This window comes from Giraffa tippelskirchi, chromosome 7 (genome assembly GCF_054371585.1).
Source record: "Giraffa tippelskirchi isolate mGirTip1 chromosome 7, T2T-mGirTip1v1.2.pri, whole genome shotgun sequence".
NCBI classification, from domain to species: domain Eukaryota; kingdom Metazoa; phylum Chordata; class Mammalia; order Artiodactyla; family Giraffidae; genus Giraffa; species Giraffa tippelskirchi.
Window position 1 is genome coordinate 91,698,970 of NC_137281.1, and position 18,789 is coordinate 91,717,758.

Genomic DNA, 18,789 nt, shown 5'->3' on the forward strand with positions numbered 1-18,789 from the left:
GGACTGTGGTCACCTCCCGTGGAGAGATGAGGGGCAGTAAGTGGGGGGGCTGTGTAGTGGGTGTGGGTGTGGGGAGTGGGGGTGAGGGAGACGGCTCTGAGGGTGACAGTATTCTGTCTCTTGATCTGGATAGTAGTTACTTGTGTTTGTTTAATAATTCTTTAAATTGTATATATGTATTGCTTATGTATCTCTCTATATAAGAAAAAAAAGTCTAAAAATGGATGTCTTATGGTAGAATTTCAGATACTACCACAGACCAAAAGAAACCTCTTGAGCGAGGCAGCCTGTTTGTGCACCTCCAACTTGCGTCTTCACAGTGCAGGTGCTTTCTGCTTTGAGTTTCTGGCCAGGGGCCATGGCATCACGTTTTTACAAATGGAGTATATGGGAAGGGGACTAGTTTGCTTGAAGTCCTACTTTTTCTGATAGGATTGGGAGCCTTCAGATATCTGTTTAGTACTCTTTGTAAACCTTCAGCCTGTAGCTAATCATGCTTTTAGCTCTTCTTTTTGAACAATATCCTTGCAATTCTAAGTTATATTTCAAAAGTTTTAAAAAGGGTACCATGCTCTCACATTGATGCATAAAAACTGAGATCTTTAAGCAATTTTTCTGCCTTCTCCTTTTTTTTTTTCCAAATGGCGAGTTATTAAAATCATGCCATATGCTTTTTTTTTCCCATTTAAGATGCCTCAGATAAAGAGTTAGAAAACTGTTTACAGTGTGAACAGGATGCACTGGAGCAATATTGAAGATAAACATGAGAAAACCAATCTTTTATGTGCAAGTCTATAAGCTCTTTAAGTGGAACAAATAATGAAATGATTAGACTACAGTTTGGTCAGCACAGCTGTCTAGGCATGTTTTTATTTGAAGCTATTACAGGAAGAGCCTGTCTATCCTATGGATGGGATGCTGCCTGATTCATGGGTCATTGAATAAAACCAATTTAGACCTTCATAAAAAGCTACTATCTTATCTTCCTCATAATTTTATTAGGGGGAGGTTTTAATTATAATGATATTTGATTTCTTTGCCTCTATACCCTCTTGCCAGCAGTTAGACCAAAAAGGAAAATAAGGCTGTCATTCTAGCACCTGTATTTTTTAATTAAACTTGGAACATTTTTTCCCATGAAGCAGCAAGATAGTTGAGTTGTATTTGACCTCTTTGACTCAGTTCTTTTGTTTTTCCCTCTTTTTATTTGGTATGTATTTTATTAGTTTTTGCTTATATATTCTCATATTACAAAGGCACTTAGTGGAAAAACTTTTCTTTGATATTTGAATCATTTGAAGTAACACAAGCAGAACTATACATTAAAACAGTCTTTATTTGAACAACAGAAACAAAAAGGTTAAACCATAGAAGCAAAAAAGTCTTTTCCTTTCTTTTAGCTGCACACTGAATTGGATCTAATTTGATTTTCTTTTTTTTTTTTTTTAAACCTCCAAAGATAGAAGCAGCTGAATACCTAGAAGTTTGTTTGCTACCCTACAGGTCTCCTGCACCATTGTATTTTCTGTTGTTTTGGTGAAGGCTCTTTGTCTATTTTTACTGGTCCAGCTGCCTCAGTTTTTATCATGTACACCATCGCTATCAGTTTTCATTTCCTTGCTCTGAAACTGTACTACTTTTCTTTTGACAGACGCAGCCTATGAAGCTTTAATTCCTTTTCCTTTAAATCTGTGACCTTTTGATTTCCATTTGTTGAAGGATTCTGGTTGATCCACCGTGATTTTTTCAGGGCTGTGTTTGTTCCTCTCCTCGTACTCCTCGTCTCTCTCTCTCATTCTTTAATTGGAGGTTACCAGTATTGGCTTCTTCAGCCACATATATTATTTCTATTGCTTTCTCATGAAGTAGAATTATATCTCTCTTTTGCACCTTTGATAAAGTCTATCCACTTTATTTCCTCACAATTTGAGAAGAGGAAGTCTTGATCTTCTCTATAGGTCAGATCATCTAAGTCATCCGAAAAATTCAGTAAACATCCAATCTTTTATTGTAGACATTTCATTTCAGCATTTACAGCACTGTCTTTTTTCCTCTTGTTTAGGCCTTAATTTATCTTATGACTTATTTTGCCTTCTTTCTCTTCTTTATTTTTTTTTTTTTTGCAAATTAATCTTCCTTGAAAAGCATTAGATGATCTGTCTATACTTTTGGTCAGAGGTCTCTAAACTTTTTAGCAAAATCAGACACTACAATATGAATTCTCAAATGCTTTGTATAATGTGTTTCTCATTTGAATATTTTGTGCTTGACCTTTATCTTCTAATATTTCTTTTGTCACCACAGGTGGTGCCAGTTGAGAATTCTTTTATATAAGTGGATCTGTTTTTACATTATTTTTTATAGTTAACAGTCATCAGACATTTTATACTCATCAGAAGGACTTTTACATGGAGAGCTTCTGATTTTAGGTTTATCTTTATTTTCATGAGTTCTGACTTTGACTTTCTTAATATTTCTATTATAAGTTTGTAGGCATTTTAACCTGTTGAATTTTATTATCTCCAGAGGTACCCAGCTTTCATCTAGTTTGATCTGTTCCTTAAAAAATCTATCTCATGGCAAATTAAAGTCATTCAAATAACACTTAGTTTGATGACGGATTTTGGTCCCAGAGCAGCCATTTCTTTACCAGCACCATTTTTGGCTATTGTGGCTGTCTTCCTGAGCCTAGTCCTTAAGAGCTTAGCTGCAGGGTCCACTAGCAAAGACCACAGTGTCTCAAGTTCATTTTATGAACTGAATGTTTACCTACACTGTTAGATAAATTATTCTTACTAGAAATCTTAATGAAAGCACATTACTGAATCTTTTTGGACTTGTATTCCAGATACTGTTCTGGTTGATAAATGTCTAACTGTCTGAATCATCAAATCTGCATGTTACATTCTACCAGCATCTGGCATGTTCCTTCCAACTCTCCTGTCTACCCTGTCAGTCTCTTTATTCTTGGGGACTGCTACTTCCCTTTAAAAAATTACCTTCATATAAAGGAGCCTTTGGAAAACAGAGCAAATAAATGCTCATGATCAATGTCATAATTAAGTGGAAGTTGATAAGTTTCTTTACTTGCTCTAGAAAGAGAGATTTTAAAAGAATTATTTTGGCATAAGCCTTTAATGAAGGTCAGAATAGAATCTCTTCTAATATAAAAGGCATGGAACATGAATTTAAAGCTATGGGAAGGGCAGATATAACCACAGGATTGTGATAACAAAGGCATCTGTTGCAGTAAGTGTACCTGAAGTGTCATAAGTGTATGTTGGTTGTAGGATAGAAGTCCATTGGATTGATGGATGTCAGCTGAGCTGTCTTGGTTCTGGTTGTCACTTATTAACTACATGCCCTGGAGGGAGTGAAACTCTCGGAACTTCTGTTTTATTTTTATTAAACTGTGAATTAGAAATAATACCTGCCTTGCTTTAATCCAAAATGGTTGCAAGGATCATGTAGAATTTTAGACTATAAAGTGGTATAAAAAGCTAAGAATTATTTTATAGGCAAAGACAAGCAAACTGTTGGAGTAGAATATATGGTATAAATGTGATGGTTGAAAAAAGCTAGTTTTGTGTTTGAAGTCAGGCCATTAACATAGGATCATCATTAAAATAACAGCATAATACTGACACATAGAATGTAAAACACAGTGACTATTAGTTTGTTTTCTCTCTTATGGGATTTGTCGACCTCTTTCAGTCTCTACAACTACAGAGAAGACACAGGGAACTTGAAAGATGATTAAAAATGGGAAAAACTGGATTTCTGATGAAAAGATTATGATGCTAAAAAGTCTGAGAAGTGATTTAATAATTATGTCATACGTGTTCCAGGCCCTAAAGACAGTGGAAAAAAGCCAAATGTGCTCAACTAAAATGTCAGGGAGATGGAAACTTATGTGTAATTTGTATATGAAATGTTAACTAGGTGTGTAATGGAGAGTTGTAGAATTGTTTTGATCTTTCAATATGGGTATGGTCTTATTTGACTGGGATGGATTCAACAATGGTCCTTCCTGCTGCATAGGGACAGGCAAGGTGATTTATCAAGGAATATTATTGTACTTTTTATTTAAAAAAATATTTTTGTCTGCACCACAGGGCTTGCCAGGATATCAGTTCTCCAAGCATGGTTTGAACCTGGGCCATGGCAGTGAAAGTGCTGAATCCTAATCACTAGACCATCAGGGAACGCCCAAGGAATTTTTTTTTAACCCTATAATTTTGTTCTCATGGCTTCTTTAAATTTTGCAAAGGTTCTATAGCATTTTACCCAAGTGCATTAAGTTAACACATCCAGCATTCTCAGAAGAGTTAGGCTTAAAATAAATAAGCAAGAGATGTATGTGTAAATGGATCCCTGTGGCCATTAGTGACCCTGTGACAGCAAATGACCTTAAGCTAACAAGCTGATGGAAATAAGTACTACTATTTCCTGGATACCTACCAGGTGAAGGCTCTGTATAAGCCGTGATGCAAAGGCTCTTTTCTGTATCATTGATTCGGAACTGTTACTATATGATAGATTTCATTATCTCTAGGTGTGTTGAAATTAAGTCTTAAAAAACAGTGTTAAATAACATGTACAACATTCACATGTAGCCTAATAAGGATTAAACTTATGCCTGGCTTCAGAGTTGATATCTTTCCCATTTGACACTGTCCGTTAAAATCTACATATATATCATTAAGATACACATTCTCTTATATATTTGTTTCTGCAAAAGGAAGCTTTATTGTTTACACTTGGTCTGTAGCTTGGGAGAGGGTTTGTGGCTGGTTGAGAAGTTGAAGGCAAAGACTCAGGCAGAAGTCCAGAGGCCAGGGACCTGCAGCAGGTGTTTAGAAGGTGCTGCCCCTGGAGGCTTCTAGTCATGCTTAAGGGTTAGCATTTCAAAGAGGTCTCACCCAGCCCTGCCTCAGCCTTGCCTGAGGAGTTTGGCAGGTGGTTGTCCTTCTTGGTGAACTTCACCTTGTGATCCAGGAAGCGTTTCTCCAGGAAGTCAGAGAGGTGGACATCTCTGTGGGCAGAACCCAGGGCTTGCAGATTCACAGCAAGACCTGATTCAGGGTTTCCTCTGGGCTCAAGATCTCTTCCTTGGCACCAAGGCTGTGACCCCACTCAATCTTGAGGCAGCTTCTGCATGTCCCAGAAGAAGACTCAGCCACAGCCCTAATTTCGAATCTTCTAGAGATGTATGGCACCCTCGCGTTTTCCCAGTACCTCTGGCCGGCCACACTTTTGCATTTGGAATGGAAGCCCAGAGAGAGAGATGTACAGGAAACCCACAGATGCAGGTTGACCAGGTGGGTGATTGCAGCTTTGACCTTTTTGGAATAATTCTGGTGGATCTGGGAGCTCATGGTTGACTGGGGACAAGGAGGCAACCACAAATCCTGGTGTTAACTGTTGTTGGAAGCAAGGGGTGGCATAGAGATGGTCTTGGGGGCTGCAGCTGAAGAGGGGATTGGAGGAGGATCAGAGGCTGGAGAATGGGGGTGAATCTTGGGTCTGTCCCACTCAACACTGCTGAGGCAAGAGACAGATCCAAGCACTGCCTAGTGCTATCGATTCTTTTGTTGTTGTTTTTTTAAAGTCAGTATCATAAATGAATTTTCTGGGAAGAAACTTCAAATGTACCTTTTGACATAAATCAAAAGATTGGAACACATACAGAATACTGCATTGTATATTGTTAGTGTGCTGTCATACTTAAAGAGAATGGGAGGAATGCTTTCACGTGATTTGTTACATTGGTCTTAGCATTTTCAGTTACCTAAGAATGGAACTGATGCTGATGAAATATCAATATATACTGCTTAATACACTTGCTGAGTGTGATGCGCATTCCACAAATAGTGAGGATGTCAACTTACTGCTTTTCATAATCTGTGGTGAGAATTACTTTTGGAAATAAAACCTGTATCTAACATGTTTCATTGGCACTTGTGAAAGGGACTTACTTAATAGTCTCTTGGTCATTATTTATCATCCCTTAAATACTGCATCCTGTGTATTGTACATGGAGGGAAATATTTCATTTTTAATAATGATACTGCTAGTCTCTTAAAATCATGAAGTTTGAGAACTTTTTTTTCTTCATCTGTTCATCTGTTATTTACTAGCTAAGGAGATAGTTTTTGTGGTCTCAGTGTTTCCCTTGAGAACCACAGGGTGTGATTTACTGCGTCAGTGGTCCATACATTTGCTACTACATTTTGTCTTCTTTTTAAGAACTGTAGCCCTGGGAAGATAGTCTTCAATGAAAAGCAACTTACTTTGTAGCCTAGCATAAATCTATTCCAACAAGTGAGGAAGGTGGTAAAGTTGCAGAATATCTTACATGTGGATTTATTTAATACTAAGTGATATGAAGACCTATTTATTTATTTGGCTTAAACGATAGAAATTTATTCTCTCATAATTATGGAGGCTAGAAGTCCAAAATCAGCTTATCAGCAGGACTATATTCCCTCTGAAAGCTCTAGGAAAAAAATAGATCCATGTTTCTTCCAGTTTCTGATGGTTCCAGATGTTCCTTGGCTTGTGGGAACATCACTCCAACCTTCACCTAGCTTTCTCGAATGTTAAATAATATCTTAAACATAGTACCTTTATCAAAATTAAGAAAATCACATTAGTATATGACAGACTTCATTTGAATTCCCCTGTTTTCTCCCCACTGATGTTTTTTCTTTGTTCTAATGCAGGATACCACATTGCATTTATTTATCTCCTTAGTCTCCTGTAGTTTGTGACAGTCTTTCAGTCTTTTCTGGACTTGATACTTTTGAAGAATAATGGTTAGGAATTTTGTAGCATGTTTAATTTGGGTTTTTCTGATGTTGACTCATGATTAGACTGAAGTTATGGATTTTGGGGGGAATACCACAGAGGTGATGTGCCTTTCTTGTTGGCACACATGTTCAGCGTAGTACTACTGATAGTGTTGACTCTGATCCCTTGATGAAGGTGGTATTTGTCAGGTTTCTCCACTGTCAGATTACTTCCTACTCTCCGATCATTGAGTCCTACTCACTCCCCAGGGAATGGGAATTAAGCTTTACCTGCTCAGGAGGAGTATCAGCTTGTGGGCATATGTTAAAATAATGAAGTAAATAACATCTAGGCGGAAATATTTTGAGGCTGTGCAAATGTTCGGTTTCTTCTTAAAGCCTCAGGGGGAACCAGTTTTCTCAGAATGAGGCTGAGAGTTGCCTGGGATAAGCGGGAATGCTGTAATACTAAATAGTTGACTTTTTCAACTTATTTATGCTTTATTGCAGAGCTGTCTGTTGTGTAAATGGTGCTATTCTTGTGTCATTGATCTTTCTGTCAATTTCTTTAAAGAATGGAAGCGTTTATATTCATTGAGTGGTGTGATTGAGGGTACATCTGCTAAACAAGGTTAAAAAATCAACAATTGATTTTAATTTCTTCATTAATCAGTTACAAAATGCTTATTTATCTCTGAGCATGTGTTGGCTCCCAAGTAATGTACATATGTGTGTGTATAGATGTAAGGCAGTCAGATTCTTTACCACTGAGCCACCTGGGAAACCCATAGATGTGTATATGTATGTGTGTGTTTATATATGCATGTGTGTATGTGTATATGTATGTGTATGAACAGCTTCATTCCAAAGGACTTGTATATATGTCTAAAATCCATTGGTCAGAAAACATCATTTAAAGGATAGATAGATAAGTATAACTGAATCACTGTGATGTACACCTGAAACTAACACAACACTGTAAATCAACTACAGTTTAAAGAAGACTTCATTTGATGTTGAACTTATGCTAGAGACAGGGATGGTGTCCCATGCAATTTGGAGATGTCATCTTTCGAAAGCTACCCTGCAGAAGTTGACAGATGAGAAAGAGGCATGTTTCATTGAGCTGGCATACACCACCTATGTGGCTGATCTTCCATGGAAGTGGGGGTAATTCTAGGGCAGACTTTGTTGCTTCTGGAGTGCTGTCCAGACAGGGGTGATCCAGAGAGATACTGTGGTTAAGGTTGTTGATAAGGTAGATTTTGATAAGGGGAAAAAATCATGACATTTTGATGTATGATATAACGATTTATTTGTTACTGCTATTCTCAGCAGTCCCATAATCTGAATGCATTCTTTCTTAGATATTTGAGTAAGAGAAAATTGGAATAGTAGTATTTGGTACTTTGAAATGAAGCTGTTCATACACACACACACACATGTACACATATCTAGTGATATGGGAAAGGACTTACAGCATTTTAAAAAATTTGTAAGATCTTAAAAATATGAACATGATTTGGCAGTGATGATTTAACAGCAGTCCGTCATATTGAATCTGACCATTAGACCGAAATTTGGTCTCTTAAGCAGGTTGCTGGTTTGCTCCAGAATAATTTTAGTGATGAGCTATTGTCAGAAATACTTTCATTTATTTTTTCTTTGCAGAGCGCAGCATTTCTCATTCTTGGGGTCATCAGAGTAGGGTTTGGATAAGAGGGGGTATACTTGCAGGAATTTGCAATGGAGAAGGCAACATTGCTGTGAAATGTATTGGGGCCATTTCATACTAACTTATGTTGAGTAACAATAACTGCCTTAATTTGAGGTCAAGGAGGTAGATGCAGTATATGTGTGCATGTTAAGTTGCTTCAGTCGTGTCTGACTCTTTGTGAGCCCATGGACTATAGCCTGCTAGGCTCCTCTGTCCATGGGATTCTTCAGGCAAGAATATTGGAGGGAGTTGCCATGCCTTCCTCCAGTGAATCTTCCCACCCAGGGATCAAACCTGCGTCTCTTATGTCTCCTGCATTGGCAGGCAGGTTCTTTACCACTGGCACAACCCAGGAAGCCCTAGATAAGGTATACACATAAACAGATGTGTTTAAAATAGTTATTTGTAGAGCACCTGGCTGGGTATTTGGTACTTTGTGTACGATATTCTATTTAACTTCAAGGTAACCGTGCAGGGTCGATATTAGACCGTTTTACAAATGTGGCAAATTAAACTCAAGAAGTTAATTTGCCTAATGTCACATAACTATTACATGATGGAACTGCAATGTAATTACCTGTCAGCTTGATTCCAAAACCCATCCCTGTTCTTTATTGAACTCTTAACCTTCTGACTATGTGTTCAGGCCCTTTTTGGTATATTGTATAGAAATTGAGTCATTTCATGATCTGGTAATAGTTATATTCTGTGCCCCTGCCCCGCCGTATAATAATAATAAAAAAAAAAAACAAAAGGCAAAACAAAACTTTTAGCTACTTTAAAAAAGTTAGCTTTGTTGGATAGCTTGGTGCTTTTTTATCTGGTCATGGGAATGGAAACATGGCTCTTATTACCTGCTATTTGTTTCATTTATACTGAAAAATATGGAAAACTAAATAGGGATGTATTTCAACTATCTGACTTATTATGACAGAAGTAGTCTGGAGCTCTGATATGGAAATGAGTTTCTTGACTGTTGATAATTATCAGCTCAAGCAAGAAGATAATTAAGTGTTAACCCATGTGCTGTGTTTGTGTAAATGAAATTCATTTGATTCATTAGGAAAATTGACAAAGCATCACTATTGTTAATATTTTTCACATTATCCTTTTGGATTTCTTATTTGGATATCTTACCATAATTTTGAGAGAAAATCCAAAGGGATTGTTGCCAGGGCTTAGAGGAGTCGTAGAAAAAGTTGATTGTAATATTCATACATAAACTGGTCTACTGTAACCTCAATAGACCATTGAACATTTTTGCAACTTGGTGATCCCTGTTTTTAAGTGAGAGAGTACTTATTTGCAAAGCATGTCTGAATCCCAGGTTTGTCTTTTTTGAGTTTTGTTTGGAAGCTGTCATGATGTCATTTTTAGGGTAGACGAGTTACCTTAATGAGAGCTGTATCTTTTCCCTTGGTCTTCCCTGGTGATTCAGTGGTAAAGAATCCGCCTGCAATGCAGATGAGGGTTCTATGCCTGGATTGGGAAAATCCCCTGGAGAAGGAAATGACAACCCACTCCAATATTCTTGCCTAAGAAATTTCATGGACAGAGGAGCCTGGTGGGCTACAGTACATGGGGTCACAAAAAAGTTAGATATGACTTAGTGACTAAACAACAATCTTTTCCCTTACATTTTGAAGTAAAAATGATATGGCACATTAGTAGTTTTCATCATATTCTTGATGTTTTAATTTGCATATGAGGTAAATGGAATTTGAGAACAGCTCATGGACTTGTCTATACCTCTGCTGAGAGCAGGAAGTCATTTGGGGGCTCTTTTTCTATATAGCTAATGATAAATGGGACACTTTGAGGGACACATTTTACCTTTACACCTCTGCCTCTTTTTTTCTCTGGCACTTTCTTTGCTTTCCCATTTAGGTACTTGCCCAAGGCTTTTAGGTACTCCTTTATGCTTTGCCTGCTCTTGAGGTACCTCTCCCAGGAAGCCCATCCTTGCGTATTTTATATTCATATTTTGTGCTCATATCATATATGACCATTGGGCCACAGCTGGAGAAATGAGAGGGAGCGTTGCTTGAGAGGCAGTCCATTTGGAGCGTTCATGTGAGGGACCACGCTAGGACACTCTTACACAAGAAAAACAACAGGTAAAGTGAAGTCATTTTAGAGCAGGCTGCTGGGTGAGGTCTTGTCAAGTTAAGACATTCTCTGTGCACTGGTACTTGAAAGGTAAGCTGCTAACAAAAAGATATTATTAAATCCGATTGTGTAGGAGTATGCATGTCTGTCAACTATACAGTATAATTCCTAGAGAATTTGCTGTTCCTGATGTGACTTTAAAGCAATGTATCTTCATCTCTACCTGTTTGATTTTCTTGTGCCCCATCTCTACTGTGTCTGGTTGCTATGTGCCATACTAGTTTACTAGGGGATCATTAAAAAAAATAGTACTAATTCAACCAGAATATCATGAGCCTTTGGCCCTATTATTCTTATGCTCTTTTTTTTTTTTAACACTCAAAATCATAGTGAAAAAGTGAGTTGTTTCTTGTTTTGAAACCCAGAGAATAGAGATTTAAGAACTACCATTACACAATATTTTCAAGTATATAAACTTTCCCAAAGATTCATATAGGATGAAAAAGAAACTTGAGATACAATATAAGCCAAAAAAGTCCCATCTATTGTCTGATTTTTTGGCTGTCTTGTTCTGCTACCCCTTCTCTCGGCTCCTCTCTACGATCATACATCTTTCTCCTATGTCAGTTTTCCATGTTTGCTTTCATTAGACCTGGGACTTCAGTGTGAAGGCGAATATTACTACTGCCTGGTTTCCATGTTTGTGATTTATATCCTTCTCATGTTTCTTGGTTGTAGGAACCATAGGAAAGGGAAACAAACTGAGACTGATTTCTGTTTTTCTCAGATCCTTTAAGGACCCATTTGTACAGTTTAATTTTCACTTTTCCCCCCATTTGAAAAAATGTATTTCTTTTCCTTTAAAAAAAAATTCATGAGAGCTCTCCTCTGTCTGCAATAGATTTACCATATTCTAGTACTACAATGTGTTCTGAGGTTGTTCAGGAAATAGTAATAATACATAAGAGCCACTTTGATCAGAAGGACCAATCTATATCAGATCTCTGCCTAGAGAGAGGTTTTCTTCTCTCATCATCTACTCTGATCCCCCATTTTTCTGGACCAGTTCATTTGTAGTTTTAAACAGGAGCAGTGAATTTTCAAAGTCTTTCTGATTGAAGCCTGGCTGTTTTAACAGAGAGGACTCACTTATCTGAAGATTTTATTATTGGAAACTTAGAGTTAAATAGAGCACCTCTGATTCTCCATTCATAGAGATAGAGTTTCAAGGTTCAAAATCTCACAGGGATATAGAGACATAAAAGGAAAATATGCATGGGCCATCCTTTCTTTCAAAGTGTCCTTGAGGAGAGAGAACACACGTGTTGTGCTGGGTGAAGGCACTAGACTGGGATACAACAGCTCGACTCTTAAGTATGCTGTCAGAGCCTCCTAATGCGAGAGAAAGTGAATGTATAAAACTGGAACTTATTGTGATGTACGGTGTTTGATGTGCTAGTGGATAAAGGCAGGAGAGAGTAGGAGCAGGAAGTGGTGAGCAAAGGAGGGTTTGTCTGAAACTTCTCACCTCCAGCATTTGTTGATACATTACATCAGATCTTTCTATGATAACAGTGTATGAGAAACGGTATTTTTTTTAATTTAATCTTTATTTTATATTTGAGCATAGTTGATTCCCAGTGTTGTGTTCGTTCCACGTGTACAGCAAAGTGATTTAGTTATACATATATCTGTTCTTTTTCAGATTCTTTTCACATAGAGATTATTATAAAATATTGAGTAGAGTTTCCTGTGCTATACGGTAGGTCCTGTTGATTGTTTAGTATATAGTAGTGTATATATGTTAATCTCAAACTCCTAATTTATCCCACCCTCCACCTTTCCCCTTGAGAAACAGTATTTTTTAAGGGGTGAGAGTATTGGAGCTCACTCCCAATTGTTATCCTGAAGGCAGGCTTCCTTGTCTCCCTGTAAGAAGTCTAGCTTTTATATTCCCTTTAAATGTGGTTATTGTGGGTTTTTTTTTATTTTCTTTCTAAAAAGGGGAGTGTCTTGATTTTTGTTCAAGTGAGGAGATGTATATTTTCAGTCTTCCTGCCTCTTTGGTACCAACCTGAGCCAAAAATGCGTTTTTAAGAAAACACACTATTAACCTTACCATACCTAGTTTATGCCTTTGTGACCACAAGTTGAGGTCATCTCTTTTCTACATAAGAAATCACTGTTGAGAGTTGGTTTCTTTCCCAGGGACCCTGTAATATTGATTATTTTACTTCTACCCAGGCTATTACTGCACCACAGGAAGCTGACACAGTGGGGAGGTAAAAGAAACTAGCCTATGATTCTGTTGTCTAGGACATTTATTTCAGAAGTTCAGCTGGTCGTCTGAGATAGGAAGGGTACAATAAATTTAGAAAAAAATCTTTGTCTCTGTCTTGGTATTTACAGTTATTCAAATGTTGTAATGAAGATAGTTCTGTAATAACTAGTTAAGTATCCTTCTAATACTTAAAAACCTAAATAAAGATGTAGAATTATAACTAGCTCCTAATATGCTTATCTTAGAGAAAACAGTTGTATTGCCGGCTGGAGTTTTTGTTCGCAGACCTATTTATAAAGGGAACATAAAATATGATGCAAAGATGGCAAAAATTCATACTTGTTAAAGCTGGATGGTAAGTACATGGGTACTGGCCGTCTGTTTGAAGTAATTCAAAGTAAAATATTAAAAACAGAATATCAAGAAAATATTTCAAAGCATTTTAAAACATTTTAGGGAGGAAGAAGACATTGCTCATGTAGAAGATTAGCTTCAAATAGGAATCATTTGAGATTTTGAAATAATAGTTGTGAGAATTCCTTAGTAAACAGGAAATAGTGCAGAGATCGTCAGTGAATGGAAATGAATAAATTATTACATAACCAGTGTGTCACCATAGTTGAAACATGTTTTGGAGGGATGGAAAATGATATTTCCTCTTGGAAAAAAAGAGGTTGGTCTTATCCACTCTGTCTTGCTAGATAAAACATTTGCTTATGTATTGTTTGTAGTTTAAATACTTAAGCCCTATCTCACTCTCAAAGTAAATTACAGAACCCACAAACCTGGAATCAACTGAAGGCAACTAAAATATCTGGCACAACATTATAAATGAAAGAATATTGTAAAGAAAGCTTCTTGGATTTCCAACAGTTCATTGCTTTTTACTCCTTTTGTGATAAATTATCACTCTTTGATTTCCGTACCTTACTTCTTGATTGCAAGTGATACAATTTTCTGAGATTTTCTGAGATTTTGTGAATTTTAGTTACTTCTGGGATATCCTAGCCCTAATTACAGATGTTTAGTCCTTGTTTATCAACTTGTAAGGTGACTCCTTGTTCTTGGTTGCTGGATCACTGTTGAGACAACAGAATAATTGAGCCACAGTCTGTATGTCTAGCCAGCACTGTTTTGCAACACGTGCCTGTTTGGGCTAGCAAAAGCTAGGGCTTGACGTAACTCATTCCAGGAATTTTGGATAAAAGTGTTCGGCAGTCTCTACATAGGTTCAGCCATGTGTATTAAAATAGGGAGGAATGCTTTTGTGGATCCTCTAGATGGCAGAACAAATACAGCAAATACACCTCAGGAGCCTTTCCAAGAAGTGTGGGGAGGGGAGAGCAAGGAGCCATGGGGGACAAAGGGAACTTTCTAGCTAACAGAGCTCCAGGCTTTCTATCTCAACCCAACAAGGGAAAATCTGCTTTCATATCTGAGATCTTTTTTGAAAGAATGCAACACTGCTAAAAAAAATGATGGGATAAAGTTAAAAACCTCAAGCTGTGCACACTAACATCAAACCACAGATTTCCTTGAGGACTAATGGATGCATCTGCCTGGTTATCCGGAACATCCCTAGAGACTGCGGCTGACTCCACCGCAACACATATGCTGATGAATTCTGAGTGATGCTGGCCTGCTTCCACACTCTTCTTATCTTAATTTCTATCAGAGAGGATCAGGTGCAACATAGATTTCAGCCTTTGTCCCTGCTTTGAACGAGATCACCATTATTGGCATAGATTTAACAGATAGATGACAGTGGCTCTCAAATTCAGAAGACTTAGATACCTATATAGATGCATTCCTCACATAGAGCACAGAATAAATGTAAGATTCATAGGTATGCCACTTCCCCATTCTGATCTTTGAGTAGCAAGCTGATTGTAGTACTCCTGTAATTTCTTTTGCAAAATGCTTATCCGAATTCTCCTGTAATCATCTTTTAATAGTAAGGTCAGTTCTTGGTCCCTTTGGACTGGTGATGAAGTCCTGGACCATAATATGGTATGGCAGGTGTGATTGTTGGCTAGACACTGCAAGGAAATCAAACCAGTCCATCCTAAAGGAAATCAGTCCGGAATATTCATTGGAAGGACGGATGCTGAAGCTGAAACTCCAGTACTTTGGCCACCTTATGCGAAGAACTCGCTCATTGGAAAAGACCCTGATGCTGGGAGAGATCGAAGGTGGGAGGAAAAGGGGACGACAGAAGATGAGATGGTTGGATGGCATCACCGACTCAATGGACATGAGTTTGAGTAAGCTCTGGAGTTGGTGATGGATAGGGAAGCCTGGCGTGTGCAGTCCATGGGGTCACAAAGAGTTGGGCACAACTGAGCGACTAAACTGAACTGTTACATATATCTGTATATATATAAAGATAACTGAATTGGAAGCTGGCTTTGACTTTTGCTACTTGAAGAGCATGTTATTCAATGCTACATTCCTATAATGATACTCAGTAAATAGGAAGCCCACGTGTTTTGATGATGACAACAGTGTGACATCACACTGTGAGTCTATAAAAGTGGTAATATTCGATCTGGATTATCAAGCTATTTCACTAATACCTTCAATACCATATGAAAAGTGGAGGATGACAGGATCTTCAAACAACTGTTGAGTAACATAGTGGTGGTAATTAACCAGTGCATGGGACTGGAAGATTGCTTTAGGAATTCTCTAACACAGCGTCATTTTAAGCAAACCAAGTAACTATAGATGCATCTTCAGGTTGGCCTGTAGGAGTTCATGTAGTTGTTTTTTGCACATAATCTTTACGTCGACTCTGAGTTTAGGAGGCTAAGACATAAGAGATATTTTGAATTACGGCTACTGCAACTAATCAAAGGATAAACTGCACATGTATTCACTGTGGAAGGATTGGAGGTTCTGCTCTCTCCTTTGTAGCTAAAACTGCATAAAAGATAAAAAGAGGAGAGATGGTCTGTGGAATGTTTACATGTATGTAAGAGGGGCACTCATTTTGTCTCCTTTGTTGAACTCTAACTCCCAAATTACTTTTACAATTTTTTTGCAAATTTTTGTTGAAGACTTTTATAAAAAGAACACAGTAGCTTTGCTTCTTAAAGATATCCCTGTTTTATGAATACATGTTTTCTTAAAAGGATTTTGCCAGCTTCCTTCTCTCACTTCCGTGTCCCAGTACTGTGTATGTGCCTAACACTAATTAATTATGTCACCAGATCATTTTATAACATATTTAGGGGCTATTTCTCATTCAGAGAGATTCTTTCCCATTTCGAGTACATTGATAATTTTCGCCATTTCCTGAGCAGTGTCCATATCTATTTGAACCAGGGTGGAGTTGGGTGTCTCTGCAGGTCCCTCTTTATTGCCTGGTTGCTCGATGGTACTTTATCCTCCCCTTTTATCATTATCTGTGAATTTTTATTAACATGACGTTTACTTCTTCTTTGAATTATTAATGAAATAAACTGTGAAATGGTACTTTTATCTTTAATGGTTGATACTGTAAAAGTGACAAATGCAGGGCAAGCCTCTTTCCCTAACTCGGCTCCTGTCATGCGTCTTTGTTGAGTCTCTGTGACAGGACTTGAAATGATAGTGCTCACATCTCTTGCAGCTCGTTTACACTGAAAGGATATAATGATTGGTTTGCTATCAAAGCCACTTCCCCAGTTCAGATTGTGATGCCACAAACCAAAGATGATTCTCTCTCAGCAGTAAGAAGCCAGAGAGAAGATGAATCTCCATGATGAACCATCAGCCTTATTCAAATTTGGTAATTTCATGAAGAAAAATTAACCATGATAAGGAAGAAAGATACCAGCTAGTTGAAATACCCTGTTGAATTAAGCTTGAAAAACTTTTCCATGATACTGTAATGAGGGAAATTCTTTCACAAATTCTAAGGAAAAATCGGGGAGTTATAATAATATAGATATCAGTAAATATTTATTGAATTAAAAATATTATGTAGTACCAGTCCCTTTGCATTAAATGTTAACACTCCAAAATGACTTACAGGAATATTTCTAATTTTCTGTGCAAAATTATGCGGCTTGTATCTCAGAAAAAAGATAATATATTTAAAAAAAGTCAGCAAAGACACTAAATGGATGCACTTTATTTTGACCTATACATTTATTTTTATACTTTCATGGTTGAAATAAAAAGTGTAGCTTTTGGGTGATTTAAAAAAGCAGAAGCTAAAAAAGCGGTGATAAATATCATTGCAAGGATATGGTAGCCAAAATATTTGCTCTATTTCTATGAAAGAATCCATTAATACACAGTCACATTACTTTTATAATATACTTTTATAGCATATGTGCATAAAAGCATCCTAAATTACAGAAACAGCCAGTCATTGACTACTTCCCAAGCATGTTCAAAATCTCTCTTCAATTATTAAATCTATCAACACACAACACAAAAAGTCCCATAAACAAATGAAATCTTTAGGTATCAAACCAAATCTTTTAGCGTAAAATCCCTTATCTATTTGTACCATGGGATGCTAAAGTTGAAGCAATTTTCACTTGAATCATTTGATAAATGATGTGTTAAAAATTAGCTAATGTTTTTATTCTTTACCTTTTCACATAAAATGAAGAAGAAACTATATATTAGAATAATTTGAAATAAATTGGTTTTTGAAATGAGTTTTTTGAAAGCTGTTATTTAAATCTCAATAATCATTATTCAGAATGAGTTACAGAGAAACATCGATTTAGATGGGAAAGAAAAATGAGGATTCATTGGGACTAATGCTAACCAGGCTAAAGGGGAGGTGGGTTTGCCTATTCATTTTCTTTAGAAGATAAACCATAGAAACAGAGTCCCCAGATTGGTGAGACATGGATTTCTTTGTACCTTAGTGAGTAAATAAAATCCAGAGGACTTGAGGAATGGAATTTTATACTCTCTTCAGTTACATTTATTGAAAGCAAATTGTTTGAGCCTAATATTGTTATTCTCCTGTTTTTCTCTAAGTTAATTAAGCAATTCTTTAATTGGGTTAATATATTATTTTTTTTTACTTAAAAATATATGCATATTTTCAAAGCATGTCAGTTTACAAAATATATCATAATGAAAAAGAAAATTCTTAAGGGTTCAGGTGCATCTCAGTGTAGTTAGAAAACAATACTTTAATTCTTTGTCAGTTAGGGTTGATATACAAAGTAAGCATTTTGAAATTTTTAGGTAAACATTCTTCTTAGCAGTGAATTGGTACATTACACTATTATGCTTGTATCTGAATTGCTGCTTTCCGTTACTGGAAAATGATGGGTGGATTTCTGTAATGAATACCAGTGCAAAAGACTTAGGATATTTAAGGTTATTTATAGACTGTCTTGAAAAGAGGGATGGAGTCATGTAATTTACTCTATCGACTAAAATTTGAAATAAGGAAAGAATTCAGTGACATGGAATAATTTCACATTTGACTGTACGAGGCAAGTACTGAATAATTACTTTAGATAAATTTCCTTATATATCAGAAGATCTCTTTAGTTGCTTTTATTGTTTCTCTTCTATCTTCTAAGATAATAGAGGCATATTATTTATAGGGCTTCTTTATGAAAAGATTAAACTTTGAACTTTTCCTATTGAAGTTAACTAATATGGTTGAATTTTTGCTAAAAATCTAAGGAACTCAAATTCTGACAAACCCTTTTCTAAAAGTCTAATTATGGAGTGATTTCTAGGAAATTTCTAAAAGGCACTGTACCCTTTAAAATTCTTTGGTTTTGGTAGTTCTTTGGATTGTACAGTTTGGACCATTTGATCTGAGTTAAAGCTTTTGAGGTATTAAGATATCAAACAATTTTTTTGGTCTGTTGTTAAATCAAAAAAAGTCTTCATTTATAAATGTTATGAAAATATACCCAGAA

The 18,789-nt window shown here is 36.7% G+C and overlaps 1 protein-coding gene and 1 pseudogene across 1 annotated transcript in view; one reads left to right on the forward strand and one right to left on the reverse strand.

The window, feature by feature from the left end:
- AVEN (apoptosis and caspase activation inhibitor) overlaps positions 1 to 18,789 on the forward strand; it is a 191,339-nt gene that overhangs the window by 49,854 nt on the left and 122,696 nt on the right. The gene's annotated exons all lie outside the window — the stretch shown is intronic.
- On the reverse strand, positions 1,659 to 10,468 carry LOC145512433 (lupus La protein pseudogene; annotated as a pseudogene).